The 14483-nt window shown below is 38.2% G+C and overlaps 1 long non-coding RNA gene across 1 annotated transcript in view; it reads left to right on the forward strand.

Moving 5' to 3' along the window:
* LOC105543934 overlaps positions 1-14483 on the forward strand; it is a 602815-nt gene that overhangs the window by 222966 nt on the left and 365366 nt on the right. The window contains exon 3 of the long non-coding RNA XR_001006695.1: positions 2251-2407. This is a non-coding gene — a long non-coding RNA (uncharacterized LOC105543934). The remainder of the gene's footprint in view (positions 1-2250; positions 2408-14483) is intronic.

Below are 14483 nucleotides of genomic sequence, written 5' to 3' on the forward strand. Positions count from 1 at the left end.
TAATCTTCACTGCCTTAAAAATAAAACCATCACTAAGAAACAATATGTGTATGTTTCACTCTGAATAAGTTATTAAGGGAGTTGAAAATGTGTATTCTGTTGCTCTCAACTTACACAATATTGGCTAAGACATGGACCGTAGGCTTAAATGCCTGGGTCCGTATCCTGGCATTTTTCACTTACTAGCTGTGTTGCCTTTAGCTAGTTACTTATCCTCTGTCTGTCTCAGTTTCCTCATTATCAAAATAGTGATAACAATAGTAGCTATCTCCCCAGACTGCTGTGGGGATTAAAGGACTTGGTACATGTAAATACTTAGAAAAAAATCAAATAAAGCTATGATTATTGTATTTTATATGATATTACTTAAAGTCTGGAAAGAAGACATCATCTAGCAAAATAATTGTCTCATTCACACTCAGTATCATTAAGTAACCTCAGAAGGAAAACCATGACACAGGAAGATATCGCCCGTATTTATTGTAAAATGGCTAGCCACAAAGACATCTTAACTCTCAACATTTTATAAATGAAGAAAACAACTAAATATCCACAAATCAATTTTTTCTTTTGACATAAATGAATTACTTGAAAGGGTAAAGCAAAAGAAAACAGAGTCCCAAATTATTTCCATGTAGTAGGTGTGATACTGTGAATTGATGTAGGAGGTGGTATTGGGTCTTTGCTTTCTTAGTAAAGCAATGTCAAGTAGTAATTTATACTGAAAAACCACAACATAGAGTCAGTAAGTCAATCCTAGGATTTTGTTCTAGATAGAGTTGCGATTTTATAAATCAGCATCATTGTGATATTTATTTACAGAATCTCACTCTGTCACCCAGGCTGGAATGCAGTGGCGTGTTCTTGGCTCAGGAGCAATCTCTGCCTCCCAGGTTCAAGTGATTCTCCTGCCTCAGTCTCCCAAGTAGCTGGGATTACAGGTGTGCACCAGCACATCCGCCTAATTTGTGTATTTTTAGTAGAGTCGGGGTTTCACCATCTTGTCCAGGCTAGTCTCAAATTCTAGCCCATCTTGGCCTCCCAAAGTGCTGCATGCCCAGCTTATTGTGATATTTATAGGTGTATTATATATTTATTTAAAATGTGTTAATATTTGTGTTAGATATTTAGATACGGAGCTTGCGTAGGTGTTATAAGGTTTCCATTGGAATGTGAAAGAACATATAAATATTGGAGTAATTGTTTTCTTGTTTTATTTTTGACCAGGATCAATTACAAGGACTATTGAAGTGAATATTTTCAAAAGATATTAACTTTATTACATTTTATAAGCATATGTAGAATGTAATCCTTTCCTTAGTTTAAATGAAACAAGACCCAGCCTGATTAAATCATCTGGCAGAGGTCATCTAGATAGCCAGAGATGGAGTTGAGACTCATATTTTCACCACCTGTTTGTAAGTCTGGGCTTCTTTCCCCTTCACTCTGCTAAAAGTCAGAAAGAATACAACTACTGAAAAATGGTGTATAGTGGAATTAGATGACTACTAAGGTCTTTCATTCCTGGGCGTCTAGGAAATTCAGTAGACAATTAGCAATAATAGTTTCTGATTTTATCAGAAGGAAGATACCCTCAAGTCAGCATCCAACCATACGTTTAACCTTGATCTATTAAATTCAAAATATATCAGTAGCAGTTGGAAGCAATCCAAAGATGACTGAGTAAAGGTTTTGTTATCAGAGATTTGCAATGATATAGCAAGCCAATGCCCTTCTTTCCAGGTGCAATGATTTTCGCCACATTCTGAGTTGCTAAGCCCTTTCCTTCTAGCCCTCTTCTCTTTCCCTTCAACCCCTCTTTTATGCTGCAATTATTTTTCTCTCCAATTACACTGCATTCTCATGAAGGTTTCTTTCTTCTGTTTGGAATAACAAAAATAAAAGCTAGAGTCGGCTTGCTTTCATGATTGACTGCTAAGGTAGTGAAACAAACTGAATGTCCAAAGGAATTGTGTATTATTGTATATTTGGTGGCACATGCAGAATAATTCCCTCAGATATTTTAAAAAGGGGAGCATTTAAAATGTACTGTTAGAAAACCATTACCTCTTTCTGGTCTTTTAAATTTTTCCTGGGTTTTCTTTCCCTAGGGACCTAGAAGCTTCTCCATGTTTCCTCTTAGAAGATCTTGAAAAATTATTTTAAATCTTCTGTTTCTTCCTTAAACCTTTTAAACATTATTTTCATGTTGATATACGGTTAATACATGTGTTTTTATCATCCCCCCAGCAGACTTATGTATGTAGTTGAAACCACCCGTACTACTGGAACGAAGCACCTTTACAGAAGAGGCAATGCAAGTTGTATTAATCACATGCATAGAATGAATTAAGATTTATGCCAGCTGCAAAGAAGAATGTTGGTTCACTATTTTTCCTCTGGGCATGTGAGTATTTTATACTATATAAATTATATATATGTGTGTGTGTGTGTGTGTGTAGATAGATAGATAGATAGATAGATAGATAGATAGATAGATAGATAGAAAATACATAAAATATAATTCCTTACCCTCTGGGTAAGGAAGAACAGTGAGGAGGATGATAGAAATCAAATAAGCTCCTTTGGCCTCTCTATGTCTTCCTGTGTCCAGACCTCTAGGGTTCTCTTCCATACATCCAAGCGAAAGTGTTTTCCCTAATGCAGACTGCCTGGTGTATGGTTGAGAGTAAAAATGCCTCTGAAGGAGGCACTGTAGTTGTTTGCAGGATATTATTATATTATGTATGTTATATTATTCTAGACTCTCCCTCTAACTTTCTGAGGTTAAAACTTGAAATAACCGCTTTGATTTGAGGTATTCTCATCTGCTGAATGGAGTGAATATTACTATTTCTTTGCTTATAGGCTTATTGTGAGAACTAATATGAAGTAGAATGGGAACACTTGGAAATGAATAAAGAATACACAGATTTAGAGTGTTATCAACACTATTTCTTGTAATGATATATTCTGAATCCCCTCATCTCAGATTTATAATAACCTTAATTCTTCATACGTCCCCAAAAGGGGTATGGCAGACACTTCCAAGTTTTAAATTGAAGTGATTCACTAAAATTTTTGAATTATTAATTATAATAATCATATACTGTTCATCTCTCCATCTCTTTAAGTGCTTATCACAGCACCTGGCACATAGTAGGCACTGAACATATATTGGTTAAATTTAATAAACAAATTTCTAATTGCAAAAGTGATTTCAATATGGAGTAAAAGACCACTACAACAGAAAACCGAATCAATTACTAGTTGTGATGTATTTTCAGGTCAAATTTGAATACATTTGAAAACATTTTTGACTCCCCATAAAAATAGAATTGTGATCAATTATTTCCTAGGCAAACTACACTCCAAAAAAGTGCAAAACTGTTGTTAAGGTACATGAAACAATCCTCTCTGCATTGAAAGGCTTCAGACTTCTTTGCTCATTTAGTTTGTTTTTGACCATTTTCCGAAGCATGCCTTCTGCTTTCAAGAAAATAACCACCATTTGTCATTATGGAAATTCTGGCTTTCCCTTATAATTATCTCTAATATCCAACTCACTTTTTTTGTATACTATGTTAAACAGATAATCAAGATTATAAATTCAGTGTGGTTCTTAGAAGGATGTACTTTATCTCTGAGGGAGGTTCTTAGAAGGATGTACTTTATCTCTATGAGGTTCCTTTGGGTACCTGGATTTTGTGACATCCTTTTGCTTGACTATAAATGTTTAAGGCCTATCCTACTCTTAGGCTGACTACCCCTGGAAGTAACATAATAAGTAACCTTGGGATAAATATATTATTATTATATATGTTCTGATCAGCTGTGAATTCAGTTCTTGGTCATCTACATATATATTAGATGTGTGTAAAATAAACAATTATGTTTCTAAATTTGTTATAGTATTCAAAACTAAAAATAATATATTTTCTAACAATATTGTAATTTTATGTTTTGTTAGGAGTTTTCATCCAATATTGACTGAAAAGATCAATAGACTATCTCAGCATGTTATGCTGTGCATTTATTTTACTGTTGCCACTGATGCAATAAAATTAAATTACAGTACTTCATCAGCCCATACTATCCTGTACTTAATTTACTTACAGTGTCATTTCCAACAATATCTGATAGATCCTGTGAAAATAAAGAAAATTCCCTATCGAATGAGAGAAGTGGGAGTCAGTGGGAAACAGAAGGACTAAGATGTTGTGCAGTATGAAGGAGAAATACGTGGTCTCAGTTCAGTGTGGTGGCAGGGTGCATGTCTGTTTCAACCACCTTCGTCATCCTACTTCAATTTTGTATTTGATACCCAATGTCATTGATATCAGCATTCTTGAAATTCCCAATAAAAACATTATTGTCACTATCAAAATTAAATTGTAATTCAAATAATGCAGGATGTCTTTGCAAGAGCTTCTCAAAATATAAAGGATATTACCTGCTTTGGAAATTATGTCTGGAACCTAATGTTTTCCCCTTTGTGAGCAGTAATTTATTGGAACAGAACAGTGCAGGATATATTGGTGCAGATTTATTCATTAATTGATTCATGCATCAGACTACTAATTCAACAAATATTCATTTAATGTTTTTTATTTACCTTATGATGTGTTTGGTCTTGGAGATAAACTCAATCTTGTAGCCAGAAAAGTGGCACTATCAATTATAAGACAATAGCAGTAGATAATGAATTTAATAGAGGAAAATGCATTGTTGTCTGCCTAAGAGGGTCAATGTGATAAAGTATGTGTTGATTGGCTAAGTTTTTAAGAAAGGATAGGAATATCCCAGCAGGAAGAAAAGGGGGAAAGTGTATTCTAGAGAGAGGAAACTGGATGTACAAAAATCATGTAGGTGTGAGAAAAAGAGAGATACACTGGGAACTCTAAGTATTAACACTTAGGTATTGTTGGAGCCTGGCACATAGTAATTGTCAATAAAATATCACATTGTTGTTTTTGTCATGCAGTGCAAGGGGGTGGAAAGCAAGAAAAATGCCTAAGCAGGTGCAGTATCAGCCCTTTTATTAATGGGATTGCTTCCCATATTAAAGGATGACTGAAGTTATTCCTTTTTATTTCATGTTAAGGCCATGATAAAGTCAAGGTGACTTGAAAAAGCTATTTAATTCAAGTTTAGTTTTTACAAAAAAAAAAAAATACATAGAATTAGATTCATATGCATTCTCCTTCTCCTCTTCCTCCGTCCTCCCTTTTTTTCTTTTCAGTATTTGGATACAACCCCCATCTCTGACTTTGACCTGATACATTTAGAAAGAGCTCAGATGTGTTTGCGAAATTCTAAGATAACATGTCAGCTTTATATGAGAGTGTTCAGGACAAGACAGAGAATCTGTTTTTTTATAGTATAAATTAACAGACTAATTGCCCCAACAAATTTCCAAATTATTTCTTTTCTTGCCTTTTACCTAATACCTTAAATTTCACTCTAGTGTCCTAAGTTCCCAAATACCACTCTCTGGCTCCACTCCAATCTTATCTGGGCTCTGTCTCACCAATTTCTCAGGCTTATTGGTCTGTAATCATTAGTCTTTTTCTTTCTGCTCTTTGTCAATGCCTTGCAAACTTCCACTCTCTGCCCTCCACTGCCCCAAGGGCCCAAGAGCTTGGGCAGACTTGCAGTTACACCACACCAACTTCTGCCTCTAATCCTGTCCCCATCCAGCTTTGGTACTAGAGTCCATTATTTTGATAATTCTCTTGCCAGTCACCTCAGTGCACTTCTTCTCTCACCTTTCCATCACACCAGATCTCAAAAACATTAGTCCTGGTTAATGCTACCTTTTCCCACTCTTTGTTAGGGTTTTAGAGCCACTGGAAAAAAAGACACATGTATGATGATTTGTGTCATTATCGATATGGACAGAATACAGAGAAATACTGGGTAGAAGAGGATGGTTCCCCGGCAAATGGCCCACCCTCAAGCCTGAAGACCTGTGGCCCTAAATGAGGATAGGCATTCCTGTTTTCATGCCCCAAAACTTGTCTTTTGGCCCACGATGTACCCCCATCCTGCTCCCATGTAAACCTAAGACCTTAGCGGACACACACACAAGTGGCTGAATTGAGATCAGCACACCAGTGGACCAACAGACCAGCAGACCAGCAACAGCAGAATAACGCAGCAGAGAAAGAGAGGAGGAAGGACATCTGGATACTGAGGGAAGTTTGTCCTGGGGTGGTTGAGGAAGAGTTTGGCAGCTGAGTGGCCTGACTCTGATCACCTTCCCACTCCATCCCCTCTTCTGGTTCCCCATCTATCTCACTGAGAGCCACCTCCACCACTCAGTGAAACATTGCAGTCATCCTTCAAGCCTGTGTGTGGTCCGATTCTTTCAGGACACTGGGTAAGAGCTCAGAATACAGAAGGCTGTCACACTAGCCCTCTGCCCTTGTGATAAGATAGTGTCCATTGAGCTGATTAACACACAAGCCAACTGCAGATGGCAAATATGAAACAGCTTCATAAGACACACCCACTTGAGGTTTGGGAGTTGCAGACACCCACCACTAGACACTGCCATGGGGCAGGAGCCTAAAAGATCTCGCACCTGCCTCTGCACCTGCATTTCTGCATGCTCCCCGTAGGCGTTTGAGTTGTGGGGTCATCAAGCAGGCGAGCCACACCCCTGTTGCACGTCCTGTGAGCGGAATCAGGGAACTCTCCCATTTCATTATAAATTCAAGTTATGGAAACTAAGCTAGAAGCTTCTATGTTTCAGATTTTTAAAAACTCTTCATGTGATTTCTCCCCTCCTTTTTCCTCTTCTTTTGTAAATAAATGGAAGATTTCATTTAGTCATCTATGTTTACTATTGAAACTCTGGGAGTTAAAATAAATAATATCCTTGTCCTGTGAACTTTTTATATGTGACCAGGAAAAAAAAATGGCTCTCTCTTCTACATTGTTCTGTTCTGCTTCATTTACAGGTATCTACAGAAGCCAACTGCTATGTGGTTTCATGTAGATTCTCTTACCCATACTTTCACTTGATAGGGGAACTCAAGTCTCCAAGAATAGGATAATGAAACACTCTTGCTTTTTTTCTTATGGCTTTCTGTTAGATAGAATTCTTCACCGAGCAAAAATGACAACATGCTTGACACTCAACTATTCTCTATTTCACATACTAGCTGTACGAGCTGGACTCGGATATTCTGAAAATATTTCAGGTGAGGAGTGGAAACAAGGATTATGACATTTTTCTGACCATTGTCAACTTCAATTTCTTGGCTGCTGAGACATTTAGCTCTCTAAAGCTAAACTTTGGAATTTATTTTCAAGTTCAAGAGAATCTAAGTAATTTGAGACTCAACTCATCTGGCTTTTTGCCAAGGCTTAAAAATCACAGTCCTTGAATTAAATGTGAACTGTCCTGAATGCACTCTGAAAAAAGGTTGAAGTCCCATAAGAACTCAACGTACTTCATTGGTAAGAAGGGAAAGAGTCATTCTAGAAATTTTAATGTGTTGCCACCTTCAACAATACTGCTCCACTAAGTCAATTTCCACTTTCCTTTTCAAGCAATCCTTTGGTAATAATCTCCCCAATTTGCCAAGTTTTTTTCTGGAATACAAACTTTGGTACTTACTATGCCCTCACCCTGAAATGATCTTGTCTTCCATCTTGCTTAATCTTATTTGTATGTGTATTTAAGAAGTTCTTCTTTCCTTGAAGTTATATTTCTACCAGGCAGTATATCTGAAGTTAATATTTTATGTTGAAAACCTTTTATCGGCCACTTGATAAAAGGATTTCAACATAAAGTAAATAAGTAAAGAGTATTTAAATGTTCTTTAATAAATAATTTCCTGTAATCATATAAATATTAAGAAGTTTTTCTTGATTATCATTGTAATTACTATAGATTATATTTTATCAAAATGGTCTAAATACTGTGTTAAATTTTGGTAAATTATTATTTAACATATAAAAAGTAAAATATTCTTGGAACCAATCTATGGCATAAAAAAGCCCTTATTTATAACTTTTTTCAATTCATATATCTAATTATGAATATTAATTATTTCTAGAACGAGGGCAAATTCACGACCAATCCTCTTCCCAGTTTTAGTCTTAACAGACAGTTGGGACTCTCTCCACCCCTACAAGACTAAGCATGATAAACCTTTTTCAGGTAAATAAAACCAGCTGCAATTAGGTAATTCATTGTTCGCAGGATGTGGAACCTACAAATACCAAGAACCACCTTTTCTCATCTGCAATTTTCTCCACAGCGGACTGCCTTGAGTGTCTGTGGATTTTGGTATCCATGTGGGTCCTTGAACCAATTCCTTGTAGATACTGAGGAATGACTAGGAATAGATGGGGATAAACAGATTTTTGTTATGTCAATGCCTTTCAGTCCTTTGACTTCCTTCTAATTTTTAAGCAAAGAAACAGAAAATCAGTTGATGACCTAGCATTAAAAGTTGTTAATAATCTACACTCCAGCAATTCAATTAGTCCTTCCTCAATTTTGTTTCAAGCTATGATCCCAGAGAGAATAGATTCCCCTTTATCAAGTAAGATGCACCTAAAAGTTAAGGAAACAAAGTTACCCACAGGTCAAGGGTTCAGGGCCTGGGTGGCATGACAAATTTCTAAATTCCTATGACTAAACTCCCTAACAATAGGAGCTATCAGCTCTGATTTACAACCTAGATCACTACAACTCTGATTGGTCAGAGGACCAGATCGGCTTTACGAGCATTCTTTCGTTTTACATAAGCTATTGCAGACAAGTTCATCTTCTTACATAAAGAGCCAACTTCCACCTCATTTTAATGCTGAAATTCCTCCCCAAAGTGAACATGCGATGTACCTTACCTACATAGCTACCCATGCAATGTGCTCTGTTCCTCTCAAAAATTTGTATAGCTTTTCTCCCAAACCTGCTGAATATGTATAATACTGGCCCTATGAGGCATAAAATCCAACCTGCCCCTCCCCTCTTCAAAGAGAAAGCACATTTGGTCCACACTGGAGACTTTCTCTTCCAGACTTGCAAACTGATAGTGCCGATAAAGCTCTCCTTTCTGCTATTTAGACATCTTGGAGGACTTTTGGATGACAAAGGTAAATGTTAGAAACTTGATTTGTAAAAGGATTTCTTAGTCATCAGAGTTATTCACTTTCTCAACCTAGAAACTATCAAAACTTTGAATTGTCCCTTTGCTTGGTGACCTGGAGGCAGGTTCTGATACTTCACCTTACTAAGATAATATGCCATAGTAAGTCTTTCTTTTTTAAAGTTACAGAATGACTATTTTGAAAGGCTAGATAGAAAAAGAAAGCCTGGGAGAGAGATCAGCTTCAGGACAGATGACATATGAACCACTGAAGATCTGGACATTGATATCCAATTCAGCATAACGTTAGGAAATATATCATCCATGAGAAGTATAAGAATTTTAGCAGAAAGACTTTTGCATATATCATACCCTAGTCTGCCTCCATAATTCCCTTTCTCACTGTGCATCATAATTACCGCATGCTCGTGTCTTCACTAGAAGATGCATTTCTTAAGGACAGGGTCTGTGTTGCTCAATTATCTCTGGTTTGCAAAGTGTAGCACGTATTTCATCAATGCTTGTAGAATGAATGCAATCAAAGAGTGGATTTTTAAAAATGACCAAGAAACTAACCTTTCTGTGTTACTTCCCATTTTGTGCCTTCCTAAAGAAAAAAATTCCCTTCTGGATGAAAGAACACATGATCTATCCCAACTTGATTATAAATTAGTTTAATACTTCACTTGCTGAAAGCAGCATGTAAGATTAAAATAAAGAGGACGACAAAGGAGTCCTCCCAAATTGTGAAACAAGTGTACAAAGAGGAAGATGAGAGACAGATATGGCCAATTTTATCATTGGACCTTGAACACACCCTGTAGTGGAGGTGAAGTGAAATGGCTAAGGGCTTACTAGCATCCTAGGGTAATGGAGTCAGAGAAACTGAGAAACCTTGAACTTAGTATTTGCTGAAGTGCTGGGGAAAGATAAAATCCCAATTAAAAGGTAAAAATGATACGCAGAAATTAAAGGCAGTTTTCATATGTGAAACTGCAAATTCGTGGCAATAAAATTCTTCCCTTTCCCTGCCTGAGATCATTCTTTTCAAGGTGAATTCATTCTCTTATAGCTCCAAGGCTGATCTCCTAGGATGATAAGGTTCTGGTTGGATTTCTATTGCAGTAGGATCAAGTAGAGGACCTTGTAAAATTAACGTTCTCTGCTGCTCTGAAGATAAGTACTTGGCTGACCCCAGAAGTGCAAAGCTGATTGTAAACCTCACCTTCTTTCCATATCCCAATGTTGAAAGAAGGCTGAAATGGTGAATTATTCATCTTGCAGTGATAAGGAAGGTGGCCTTGTTGATAAGACTTTGTGATGCTATCACCATCCATTCTCTGCATGGAAACCCATCAAGCAGTTTTACTTTGTGTCTATTTTACTTCAGAAGCAAACAAAAGAAACTAATGGAGGTCAAAGTGCAAAGGTTCAATTGGAGTAACTTGGGTCATTTTTTTAAGGTCTGATATTATGTCATTGGGTATATTGATTATATTCCAAATGCAAGGTTCTCTGTGTGGAATTTCTTTATTTCCACCATCTAGCTAGTCAGTTAAACTACCATGATTTATTGTGGACCAGGGAAACCACCATTAATAAGCCTTTCTTTACAAGTACATTAGCCTTCAGTGTACCTGAAATTTGTGATTTCAATTCCCCCAATTTTTTCAATCCCCCTCCTTTCTCTTTCAGGGGTGTATGTGTACCCATCACTAAAAAAACTTTCAGTAATTTATCAGAAACTTATTACAAAAGTGTAACTAGTCAACAACATCAACCCTGAGCACAGGCCTTGATTAATGGCAGCATATTTGGATCAAAGGGAGTCAGAGAAGAGGCAGTAAACTCAGGGGAGGACTTTAGTTGTTATCGTGAAGAATCTAGGATAGCCTAGAAACATAAGAAAGAAGGACCTTTTCAAAAAACATTTATATTTAACAAAAGTTAAAGTCTTCCATTAAACTAAGAAAATAATTCTTCTGACACTTAACTTCCTGCATCTATATAGGAACATTATTTGTGTTTCAGAAGCATTTTATAGTGCACGTAAAACTAACCAATACATTTTACTACCAATTCATAAGGCTGGCCTTCCTGGCATCATTCATTCATTCATTTATACAACAAATATTTATTTTGGGCATAACATGTGCAAAGCACCATGTAGATACCATAGAAATCAATACAAATAAGACATGTTTTCTGTCCATAGGCCAGGGATATAAGCAAGCAGTTGAAACTGAAAAATATTGGGCTGCAATACAACAATAATTGGGGGAATGCTGTGATATTTAGGGCTGTCTGCATATACCAGGGAAAGTTTTACTAAAACTGTTACATGTAAGTGCATTTTGGTGGTAAAATTTAGATAGAAATGTATAACAAATAAAACAACAATAACATAATGTTTTAAGACAATGAGGAGGGGCATATTATAGGTAGTACGTGCATTTCATCCTTGCCTGAGTGTCCAGTATAAGGAAAACAAATGGCCATAGAGTGGGTTAGTTAGATAGGTGGAATGTCCATGTTTGTGTGTTGTGCACAGAATTTAATTTTATTCTGTAGGTGATGGGAAGCCCTGAGAACAATGATCAGAATTGGGGCCCAGCCACTCACCCCAATCTTTTCACACAACTCTTGTTGCTCTATGCACAGGCATTTTCACTCCTCATACAGGATCTGGTTGCCTTCCTTTAGTGTTTGTGTTCTTTTCCCTGCTGGGTGTATCTCACATTGTTCAAGCAAGCCATATATACGAAATGTATACAAATTCACTATTTTATATTTGTCTAAATCTACTAGTAGGATGGGATGGGACACACGTTGTGATTCTCTGAGTCCATGTCAGAATGTTATGAATATAGAAAAAGTGCTAAGTTGGGAATGGGATGGGGTGAGGCACAAACTGGAGAATGGAAATAACAATGAAGTGTTTAAGGGTGGATTTTCAATTTCGAAGAACATAATTACTGCTAATGATTTTTTTCCTTCCTTGCCTTCCTTCTGAATAAGGGTCTCTCCCCCACTTAATAGGTTTTAATCAAATTTGAGAAACACTGACCAAGATTCACGGAGGATAACATAGCTAAGCTCTTCTAAATCCATCCGGTTCTCTTGAAAAGATTTCTAGTCTACTTCCTGACTTATGCCTGCTAGTTTTTCCTCCCTACATGTGAGATGGTAAAAGTTTCCTTGTTACCCTGGCAGGGTGTGCGATGTGGGTAGGGCTCGCTTCTTCAGTGCCCGGCTGCTCAAACCGCTAGGGAAGCATACAGATGGGCAGGGAGCCCCAGGGCAGTGTCTAGGGGTGAATGTTTACAGCTGAAGCTCCAGTGGGCAGGTGTTACAAGGTGCTCTTTTAGTTTAGCTGTCTATAGGCAGCTTGTGTTAACCAGTTCAATTAGACCCTCTACTTTGTTGTAAGGACAGAGGGCTGTCTGTATCCTGGGTTCCTGTCTTGATGCATTGGAAGAATTGGATCATATCTGGGCTTGGAGAATGAGTGCAAGGTTTTATTGAGTGGAGGTAGTTTCCAGCAGATGGGGGAAGCCAGAAGGGGATGGAATGGGAAAGTTTCCCTTGGAGTCGGGCCATTCAGTGGCCTGCGCTCTCCTCTGACTGCCCTAGCCAAACTCTGCATCGTTCTGCCAGTCGGTGGCCTGCCGGCATGCCTGTGCCTGTCCGTGTGTTACTCTCCGTTTCTAGCCGCTTGTGTATTCCTCACTGATGTGATCCTCTCGACATCCAGTTGCCTGTGTGTCCACCTGCTTGGGTCTCGAGGGTTTTTATAGGCACAGGATGGGGGCATGGCGGGCCAGGGTGGTCTTGGAAAATGCAACACTTGGATGCAAAGGCAAGAGTGCCTATCCTCAGCTAGGTCCATCGGCACAGGTCCGAGGATGGAGCCCCAGCCAGGGACCCGCCTTTCTCTACCCAGCACTTCCTTTCCCCTGTCCCATATCACAAGGGGCTCATCTTTGAACATTTTAATCTTACTTTTATGGTACATAAGTACCATTCATCTGGACTTCTTCCAGGCCTTAACCGTCTGCATTATTTTCCTGACATTCTACCATTACTGTTACTCCCATTCCTGAGTCCCTTTAGTGTTTTACCTGTCTTGCAGCTATGAGACTTTCTTTCCATGAAACCATCAGTAATTGATGATTTTAGAGGTATAGGCTTAAATCTTAAGATATCTAGGAATATCACAATAATTGTAAACTTTTAAAAATAGTTCAGAAAACTATTGCTTATGGTTTTTTGACCAGAAGGCTTATATCTGCAGCAAAAAGTTATAGAAAAAATACTCAAATTGACTTAAATAAGAAAGGGGATTTGTGGTCTCACATAAGTGGGAAGGGCAGGGATAAAGCTGGCTCCAGAATTTGCTTGACTCAGTAGCTCAAAGGTGCCAAGGAGACAGTTACTTCTGGTCTTTTTGCTTTGTCTTCTCTAATGTTAGTTTACTTTCATAATGGCAGAGTGTCTATAGCAGTTTCAGACTTCATATTTTCACACCAAACTGACTGGCAGAGGTGCTGATTGGCTTTAGGGCACCGAGATTTTAGCTAGAGCCGTAGATCAAGAGAGTTTTTGTGTCGGGGAATCTTTGTCTCTTAGTGAAAGACTTCCAAGCTCTGCCCATCTCCAAGGCCCTTACTTTAAAGGTATTTATAACAATGATAACCTCTGCCTTTAGGTGATTCACAATGACAGATTCTGGTGCAGAGATACTGATAATTTCCTCTTGTCCCCAAACTGCATCTTCATGAGGAGTTCAGTTGTCCTGTTTGTAGTCATAGAATGAGGCCCCCACTAAATGGTACAAGATAGCAGTACACATGACACATGATACTGGTCAAATGAGACTGGCAAAAGTTTATTAGTCACATAACCTACAGCCTGGGAGTGGAGGAAACACATGCTTTGTCCATGCAGGGCACACAGGGCACCACAAAGCCTTTACCAACAAAGCCACCTTCCTCATCACTGCAAGATGAATTATTCACCATTTCAGCCTTCTTTCAACATTGGGATATGGAAAAAAGGTGAACTTCACAGTCAGTTTTGCACTTCTGGGGTCAGCCAAGTACTTATGCTTTGTCCGTGCAGGGCATGCAGGGGCTGCACTTGAGAGCAGAGTGAACCAGAAGGGGATGTGGAAGGCAGGCTTTGTAGAAACGAGAAAGTGAGCTGCCCCTCATTCCCATGGGAGGATGTGATTGGCTTGATTGACTGATTTTGAGGTCTGGGGAGGTGAAACCCAATAGGTTGAGGACTGGCTGGAATGTAGTGGATCCGATAGAGCCGGGAACTTTATGAGTAGGGAGCTTTTCCCAGTGATTCGGGACACATCTGACTAGAGCA

The sequence above is a fragment of the Mandrillus leucophaeus genome, unplaced genomic scaffold, assembly GCF_000951045.1.
Source record: "Mandrillus leucophaeus isolate KB7577 unplaced genomic scaffold, Mleu.le_1.0 Scaffold294, whole genome shotgun sequence".
NCBI lineage: Eukaryota > Metazoa > Chordata > Mammalia > Primates > Cercopithecidae > Mandrillus > Mandrillus leucophaeus.